We start from the raw sequence: 10,424 nt of genomic DNA on the forward strand, positions 1-10,424 counted from the left end.
ACATCATGACACGTGGGACCACATGATAGGCCATGCTCCCCCGCCGATCGCTCGGTAAAATCACCTCATTTTTACAATACTTCCTCCGTATCGGTTTACTACATGGCATGCACGTCGTTCTAGGTTGAGAATTTAACTAGCTATATATGTGATGAATAGTACTCTAGCCTTTTAAAAAATGTATAATTTTGTATAGTAGTACTATCGATGGATTGCGCCATGGAGCAAAAATTGAAATTAAAAAAAAGTGGTACATATATAGAGCGCTCGTTGCCAAATTATGCATATAGTACTATTAAAAAAGCTAGTACTTGCTTAATTGGGGTGCTAAATTCTATTAAAGTAATACTAGTAGTATGTACATACTGAAGAGTTAAAGTAACGAGAAGAAACATAACATAGTTCTGCTGGGGGCTCAGCACAACACACCCCTCAAATTAAACTAAGCACACCTGAAATTAAACTATGCAACTAATCCGGTAGACACTGCATTAGAAGTTTAGAACCACCATGAGCAACAAAACTGCCACCTTACTCAGAGTCCTCGTCCACGTCCTCGACTTCGTCCTTGTCCCTATTCCTCTTGGTCGATACTTCTTTGCTTGAACCGCACACTTGGCTGTTGCTCTTCATCCAACCCTTGTAGATATTGAAACAAAGGTAGCCATCCATTGCAGCGTAGTGGGTGTGGTCTATATCTAGTACATTCCGTTGCCATGCATGACGATGAAACATGTATGGAGGTTTCTCTAGTTTACCTTACGAAGGATGAAGCATGGCTCCTGCCAGGGTCAGCATTGAAGGCTGACGAGAGGGCACCAGCCGATTCTTCTGGAGGTCGAAGGGGTTGCCTACAACGAGGCCTATCCGACCCAGGACTTCTTCGTCGTTCGTAAAGTCTAAAGTAACGAATTTCACTGTTTTGTCCTTGAGGAGGTTCTTAAAATCCTGGCACTCAAGTCGGCATGGCATATGTGGTAGACCAAGCAAACTTTATGTACGCAAACCTGGATCACGGAGGGCTTCTTCCTCTCTTCGTACTTTAGATCCTTCTCTCGTCCCAGGACTGTGGTGTACTCAACATCTAGCCCAGCGACCCACTCATTATCTGAGTTTTCGAACATGCGTCTGAAGCGAGAAAGGCATCCTTTCACCGTCGCAGAAGAACGGGTGTAGATGACGTCGAACTCATCGTCGGTGATGGTTCTAACCTTGTACTCACCGCCGATCATGGAGATTTGGGACGCCATGGATTTGGGAGGAGGGTTAGGATTAGTGGAACCGTCGTAATGTGAATGGACGGGACGACTAGGAGCGAACCGCCGTAGTATTGAAGGACATGCGGGGACGAGTAGGAGCGAACTGCCAGCGTGCGAACGGCAGGTTAGTGGCTTTCCATTCTCCCATGATACGGGCATCCGAGAGCCCTTGGATCTGAGATCGAACGGTTGCATGGCGTGATTCTAGACCTATTATCCTATCCTGGAGGGTTATTCTGCAAATTTTCAGCAACTTAGCATGAGACCGTTTGATCTTAGATCCAAGGGCTGCTAGCAGCCCGTATCATGGTCGCGCCTACCACGACCGTCACGTCGCTCACGCCCTTGGAGATTTAACACGGTGCGTTAGGCTATCTGATGTTGGCATGTCATACATAGTCATCACTTAGTCACTCATACTACAACAAGGTTGGCTATAAGTGTATTTTTTTACTCCTCTCTATCTCTTTCTTCGTACTCAAGGAAGAAATGGTGCTAAGCGCATGTATTTATTGCATTTGCCAAGGAGTAACCTCTTCCAATGAAATGGTCTTGGTAAGTTTGCTTCATTTAATTAGCTATAGACTCAAAATTGTCTTTTCACCTAGGTACACGCGCTTAGCACCGTTTCTTCCTTGGGTCACCAAACTAGTCTCTCTCTTCTTGATTAACTTGACACATCAGACTTTATGCCTATGTGGCAAGCTTAAGCACCTGTAGGAGCAAGTAAAAGTAAGTACAATAGTGTGCTTTACATGGCATTTTTGCATATGTGGAGGAAAGAGAGGCAAGGAAAAAGTGGAGAAGTGGGCTCTCATGCAAGAACCAGCCTCTACTACATGGTGGAGCATTGGGAGAGGCACCTGTATGGAGGTGGTCAGGTATCTGGGAGACTCACGCCGGTCGTAGCGCCCAGTTAAAATGATAATGGCAACTCAAATCACAGGGCCCCACCTGTCCAGCAGTAACTCGTTGTCAAATCACACAGCCCTACGTTTGCAGCAGCCTACTCCCTCGTCTTCTCGCGTCTCTGTCGAACCGACTAGGCGGAACTGCCCCGCCGCCTACCGTGCAGGAAAAGCCCCGCCCTCGACTTTTAAATACAACTACATCCGCTTAAGAATCCAATGATATACTTTTTGTGACATAGTAACTCATATTTAGTTAGTCAAATGGATGACCTAGAACTACGTGCAGGCCCTATAAACCGAGACGCTTAAAATATAAAAAAGACGACACAGACAGGGTACCTTTTTAGATCAATATAGTCGGGATTCACCAAGGAGCAAAACCAAGTGGTGGGCTGCTCCTGTCGTGTTGGCGTAGCAACTCAAGCAGGGTCAGTCCGCATACGAAATGGCGACACACTTAGCAGGACCCCTTTGGCCGACATGTGGCTCATCCACCGTCTTGTTCCACGTGCGATGCACTAAATTACAGTTCAGAGCAGCGGTTGGAATTGGAGGCACCCCGGTCGTAGCGCCGCAGTAGTAGAAAATGAGCGATGAGGGGTCAAATCACAAAGCCCCACCTTTCCCGCATTAAGCTGGACGAACGAAGCAACCATCATTTCACTCTAGGGCACAAGAGCATAAAGAAAAGAGAAAACAATGATGCGTGCGGCAGCTACCTAAGGCACCCTAGGGTAGGGGTCTCCACTACAGATCCTTTTTTTGAAAGCGCCTCCACTACAAATCGGCTTCTCCCTCGTCCTCTTGAAGAAAACCGATGATGAGTGCGGCGGTAGGGTTTGTAGGAGTACTATGGCGTGCGGGGCCACGTCGTAGTAAACGGGTTCGAGCCGACGCCTTAAATATGTGTGGGCCGCTTGGTTTTACGGGAACGAGGCAGCATTTTGGGTTCGGGGACCAGTGGAGATATAGTACGTACAAAAAATTGTGGACGTAGGTTCGACCGAAAGGCAATGATGCATGGGCCCTGCATTTTGATATACCCGGGGCCGCGTGAAATTTGCTACTCTACTCAAAACTAGTAAGGTACACATGTATTGAACGCATGAGATTTCGAAACCAAATTATGAATAAATACACACTATAGCATGTAAAGCTTTGAGTCATATATGCATGATGTAGATGTTCGTTTAGTTCTTATAGTTCATCTCATTCAAAATCAATAAGTTTTATAAAAATGTTAAGATTCATGGGGTTGTGCATTGTACTCCCTCCGTTCCAAAATAGATGACCCAACTTTGCACTAACTTTGTACAAAGTTAGTGCAAAGTTGGGTCATCTATTTTGGAACGGAGGGAGTAAATCATAAAGTAAAAACAAATAATGGCAATTCATTTAGAAAAAAAATCAATTATGATACAGAAGATTCTAGAACAAAGGAGAAGTGCTTGTGTTTTGAGGTTTGTGCATTATGCTTAAGTTCAACCATGGAGTCTTCTAAATTGTACATGTGGCAGATCTGGTGGAATGTTGATGATATCCAACGGCCAGTAGTGCTCGGATTTGCCTATCTCTGCACTGTCGGGTTAGCTTCATCCAGCGACCATCTTTCAAAGTTATTGGCACACTATATAGTTCTTGTGCCATAGTTGCATGTTTTGGAAAAAAGCTACTAGTGGGTTGTACTATCTATTTAGGAATAGAAGATGTATACATGGAAGTTGTAGGGAAAGAGATGACATGGAGCATCTCAATTCCTATGAGTAGGGATTGGAAAAGAGATGTCATTTGGTTCACATCATAGGAACTTTTCTATTGAATCTAGAGATGACATGTTTCTCAATTCCTATGAGGAGGGATTAGAAAAGAGATGTAATTTGGTTCATATCATAGGAACTTTTCTATTGAATATACGCTAATGTTTATTTTCCTTTGAAATTAAGGGAGTATAGGAATCCATTCATATGAACCAAGTGGCTCTAAAGCTATAGAAATGATATCATGTTTATTTCCTTTGAAATGTGGAGTATATGAATCTATTCCTATGAACCAATTGGCTCTAAAGGAAAAAATCCTATAAAAATCATATCATATAGAGTTCCTATGATATTCCTCGACACTAAAGGATGCTTGAAATTGCTGCGGGTGATACGATGGTCTTTCTTTGTAGACTCCTCACCCAACTTTATAGTTACCTCTCGAAGATGAATGAAATGATATATACATGGTATTCTACATGTGCAATTTGGTACATGAAAACTCGGTAAAAGTTTGCGAGGTTCGAATTTTCAATAAAGCTATATGCACTGCATTTCGGAACGGAGGGAGCATACGGCAGTTGCTAACACTCACGTGGAAGATTTGTGTGTAGGAGGAGTGGCTGTTCTGTTAAATGACATGGCAAATCTGACACTGTCGGATGCCGATCTAACGGTCCTTACGGCGTTCGTCAGGAAAAGGCTTGTGGCGAACGTTTGTCGGATAATGATTTATGGACACATGCATTGCATTGATACGTGCCCCCTCTCTCTCACGCACACGCACCCTCACGAGTCACGACTCTCCCGAGTCCTCTCGCAGACTCGCACGTCGCACCCACCGTCTATCTGCAGGTAGACGTCACGCACATATGTGCTCTTCACACCCTACCCTCAGAACTTCTAAAAAACAAAAGACGGCGCACACATTTTATTTTAGCTCACACGTCACACACTTGTACTATTACTCTTGCGGCGAACGTTCTTTGGGCATAGTATATTGTACTCTCACGAAGAGAAGCGGTGCACGCACGCACTAGTTCTCTCACACCCACTCGCGGGTACACGTAGGAGCGCATTTTTTGAAGCTGGTACAACAAAATCACTCCACTATATATAAAAGCAGGAGCCTTAGCGCTTGCTTTACTAGGGTTCCTCTCGTTCACTCTCTCATGCTCTCCAGATCTAAGCAACACATAGGTGGCCACACTCTCTCTCAGCTCACGGCTGGTCACAAATCCGGCCGGACAACCTCGACCGGGGCAGGGGTGTAGGTGCATCGTTCACGCTGTCGTCGGCGGCGAGGGAGGAGACCAACGGCTGCCCGCGCGTCCCGATCGGCGGCCGTGCCGTTCTCTCCGAGAGAGCGCCGGCTCGGGAGGGCCTCCGACCCCTTCTTCCTCCCTGCGGTATTGTGGCCAAGATGCGGCCTCCCGACGCCGTCTTTGCGACATGCCGACGACCCTCAGGTATATATTCCTTCGAAACCTGCCTTGCTCTACTGCCCCAGCTCCCTTCGTGTGGATCCTTTTCTACTTCCGTCCGCTGTTCCAAAGCCACCTAGACTTCTACTAAGGCACGTGCTTTGCACGTATGTTCTGTATGATAGATACTCATATACCTTCTTTTTAGAGAGAGAAATGGGTACTCGTATCTTGAGTAGATATCATAGTGTGTTTGTTTGCATGATCTAAGGACTATTCTGAAATAAGAAGCAAATCACTTGCACAAATCAAACTGAGTTCCAAGTAAGAATTTGATTACAAGATAAAAGTTGTAGTTTTATTATATGTTGTTTCCTGGGTTCCACTGATGTATAGTTCCAGAGTTGTTTGACGGTTTACATGCATGTTTATGGACTATTTTGTGCAACTAAATAAGTCATTTAGGTCTGACAGACACTCATGTCCTGTATTAGCTTGAGGTATAGCTTATGTATGACTGAAATAAAATATTACACTTTTTCTGCGAATAATAAAAATATTACATTTCTCGATGAAGCAGAATAAAACTTTAGCTAGCATCAGCCATGCAATGTTATGTTATGTGAACAGTGTAAACTTTGCAGTATAGCGGCATCTAAAAAATCCATTTTTATAGTAATCTAAAAAAATAAGTTAGTAGTAGAGTGTTTATTTCCCAGGTGACAACGGGGAACCAAAATGTGCTAGCTATTTGCCAACTTGTCGTACTTGCATGTGAGGAGGTGGCAGCAGTTTCTAGACATTTCTCAACTTCAGTAGGTGCAATCCAGATTCAACGGGGACTTCTTTATTTGTTTACTTGGAGAGCAGAGTCGGCCATGTGCACAAGGAGCGGGAGCGAATCCGGCAGCTCTTAGCCGTCAGATCATGTCATCCTTTGTTTGATGGACGGCAGTGATATGCATGAGAGGGGAAATGAACGGTGGATTTTGAGCCAATGCTTGTTTGGGCGGGAGAACCGAAGATGGAGTGGTAAATCCAATTTCAAAACTGCCGCATTATAGTAGTAGTAGATTAGAAGTAAAGCTATTTCATACAGTCGACTCAAAGCGTTGGTTCAAACAGGGAAGAAAGTGGGAAAGCTGTAGCATGAATCTAGGACTTGGTTCTAAGAGGAAACAGGGGGAAAGTAGTAATATCTGTCACTGTTTAAATAACCGTATTTCTTATTTGCGCAAACAGGGATGTCTGTCTCCATATCGTTTCGGGATGTCTGTCTCCGTATCGTTTCTATCCGCGCAATCAAAAGCACACACCTCAGTTTTAGTACAACTGCGCAAAATGAGATGGCTATCCCTCGCTGTCGTCGTCTAACCTCCCGTCTTCAAGGTATCCCTACATTGGTAGTAACTAAGGTAGAATGACCAACGCAATCTAAAAGAAGCTGACTCGTACGTTTTACTTCCTGATTGCAGTGCAGGGACGAGCGAAAACAACTGCATCCTAGTCCGGAATGCACTTTCTACCAGTTCATCCATGGACCAAGGACTAGCTGGCACGGCTGCACGGCGGTTTTTTGGACAGGTGCGCGGACAAGAGGCATTGTGGTCTGCTTATTTCTGCAAATAGCGGTGCTTAAATTTAGTGGAATGCACAAGCATTTCAGCTGGTCAGTACACTGCATGGTTCAGTTCAGCATTCCAGCTGAGACCACAATTATAATTGGTTATTCTGGAATGAGAGAACCTAACCCTGAATGGTGGCAACAAGAAAAAACCAGAGTGAACTCCAGGAAATTTAAGCCTGCCGGGAGGCCCTTTGCTCAGAGAGAAGCCTTGCTTGTTTTTTCCTGATTTGTAAACCTTCTCACAACTTTGTCTTTTGCTGTGAACTAGTATATGTTTGTTATGTTCTATGAATCATTGAGATGTATAAAATTGCTTAACTTATGCTTTTCAAGTTTTTTATGAAGACGAGTTTAATGTGAGTGTTCCACATGAGCGCTGGACTAGCGTGTGAACGTTTGGAATTTATTACATTGTGGCCTCAATTAACTGCATGAACCACTGTAACAAGATACATAGTTGCTTATATGTCAGACAGCAGATTGTTGATTGTTAGCTGGTCGATAGCCTAGTGTTGAAGCGAGCTGAGCCAATGTGCCGTGTTTTGCACAACTGCTTACAAGTGGGGTAGCACCAACAGTGTTTACAAGTACTTATGTATACGTCGGCGCACGGTTCTCGAACGAGTGCTCTATTTCATCAAAACACACACTGCTCGTATGATAAACCGTGACAACTTATGTCTTACCATGCCATATTCATGAAAAAACTAGTGAGGACGCATCTGTTTCGGCAACAATTACGATGGTTCTCACATGATTCACGGGCACACAAAAGTAGCAGCAGTTCCCATAGACGGATTCAAACAGAGTACTAGCCCCAGAGGGGTCGATAACAGGCAAGGTTCGGATAATTAGACACAATCCAAACTACTATTAAACACTAGCTGGGGCAACTATTTCATGCCTCGATCTAATTTGGGCTGGACACAAGACGGACCTTGCCATGAACATCATCGAGGACGTCCCGCAGCAGCTCAATCCTGTGAACCTTCATGAAGACAACCTTGTGGCCTTGCCACTGATAAACTTGTTTGTGGAGGCATGCCACGTCATCTTCCTGCGTAAGCTTGACAAGAACAGTATTCCTCACAAACGAAGGAGTAGCTTTGAACTTCTTGTGCTTCAGTACACCCTGGACAACACGCCTGACAACAGTGAGGCTGGAATACAACTCTTCATTGGTATAACCGCAAATGGCTTCCAGGATCCAACAGCCTAAGAACTCTGTTTTCCCAGTGCGTATATTCAGGTCGTCCGCCTCATAGCGAGTGACATGTACAACCACACAATCCTTGTCTGCATCAGGGCTCTAATTGAAACAGAAACAAATTCTGAATTACTTTTCAGTATAAGAAACACAAGTTATTTAAACCACTACGTATACCATGGCATCGAAGCTAATAAAATTTTGCATTATTAATCACCACATACTTCCTTTTCTAAAAAAATCACCACATACTTAGATGAAAAACCACAATCGAGATCGGCAAAGAAGGAAATCACCTTGGGCAGCTCAGCGGGGGGGGGGGGGACACATCCTCGAAGGGGGAAAACTGCTCCTGCAGTGCCACGGGGGCTGTAACCTCAAACGGGGCGTTGACCATCTCAGTATCTGGGGTCGCCTCGGTGGTTGCCTCCATCTTCTTGGAGCTCTCTGTCTCGTGGGGATCAGCCTCCCGCGTCTGCTCCAATATCGGCAGATCTTTGCCTGGTTCTCCTTGGTCCATCATGAAACTGACGAATACTAGGAGTCCACTGAAAGGAAAACACAATCGCAATGACAATGAAACAAAAAAGAGAGTGAGGATCGGTTACTGCTTTGCAAAAGTTCTTTTTTTCCTCTGAACGAAAATATACCAACATCACGGATCCGCTTACCTTCCCTTCGTTCGGAGAGAAGAACAGTGGCAGATGCAAGTGTTGCCTTTCTTGAAGACGGTGAGGGAGAAGGGGATTCAGCGAAGAGTGAAATGATGGTTGCTTCGTCCGTCAAACTTAGACTGCGGGGAGGTGGGGTTTTGTGATACGACGGCTCGTTACTGCCGCGCTACGACCGGGGTGACTCTCCGCCTGCATACTGCCTTCTAATTTGGTGGATGGCATTTGGGCCCGCGCGCTGCATGGCCCGCATGTCGGTGAACAAAAGTATAACGACATTCAGTAGAGGGAGACGTTTCAATGACCTAGGAGGAGCCAGAAGTGGTAGAGTGTCTCTACTGTACTAGGAGTAATTGTTTTTCTGGGTAGCTGTAGAGTGTCTCCACTATACTAGTAGTAATTGTTTCTCGGGTCCAAAGACAAAACAGCCCATCCACACTAGTAAATAGTAAAATCAATTCAAAAGCACATATATTTACTGAATGAGAGGCGCTACCCACACCCAGCACACCCCCCCCCCAAAAAACCTGGGTGCTCTTCTTCCTCCTCGCTCCCACCCACCTCACGTCAGCTCGCTCCACTCGTACCCCCAAATTCCTCACCTCACTCCTACAGAAAACCCCAGCTCCCCTTCTTCCTCACTCCTACAGAAAACCCCCAGCTCCCCTTCTTCTTCGCTCGCACTACAACTAGGCTCGTCATTCGTTACTCTGCTCAAATCCGTGAGCGCGACGCGACGCCCTCGAGGAAAATGGAGTCGGCTGACCCCAGCGCCAAGAAGATGAGGCTCCCGCCAGCGGCGACGCCTGTTGTAGATCCCGCACCCGGCAGCGCGGGAGAAGCGGCGACCCCGCCCCCACCGGATCCCAGGAACCCGTAGAATCTCGGGTGGACCGCATCAGCGATCTCCCGGACGCCATCCTTGGGGAGATCATCTCGCTTCTCCCCACCAAGGATTGCTGCCGCACCCAAGTCCTCTCAATTCGGTGGCGCCCTCTATGGCGCGCCGTTCCCCTTAATCTCGACTGTCGTCAGCTATCTCTCTTCAATGATTTTGAAATCCCCAGAGCCATCATCTCCTCCCACCAGGGCTCCGTTCAAAGCCTCTGCATCCCGTCATGCTACCTGAGCAAGCATACCATGCCCTGCACGGTGGACGCCTGGCTGGAATCCCCTGAATTCACAGAACTACAGCTGCTTGAGTTCTACTATTCCCCTGGAAATCACATACCACATACCGAACGCCATGAACTTGTGCCCTCAGCACCGATGTCCATCTCGGGGTTTTCGTCCTCTCTCCACACCGCCACCTTTGCGCAGTGCTACCTACCAGACAATCTGGTACTAAACCTTCGACTCCCATTTCTCAAGAAACTTTCACTTGTGCGGGTTCGTATATCGGAGGCCTCATTGCACAGCATCATCCACTCCAGTTGCCCTGCGCTGGAGTGCTTGGTGCTTGTTTTCACAGTTAGAATCGGTTGTCTCCAAATAAAGTCGCCTAACCTTGTAAGAATTGGAATTTCTTTTGACGGAAGGCAGCTCATCATCCAAGATGCCCCTTCACT

Source organism: Triticum aestivum, chromosome 5A, assembly GCF_018294505.1.
Source record: "Triticum aestivum cultivar Chinese Spring chromosome 5A, IWGSC CS RefSeq v2.1, whole genome shotgun sequence".
In the NCBI taxonomy this organism is placed as follows: Eukaryota; Viridiplantae; Streptophyta; class Magnoliopsida; order Poales; family Poaceae; genus Triticum; species Triticum aestivum.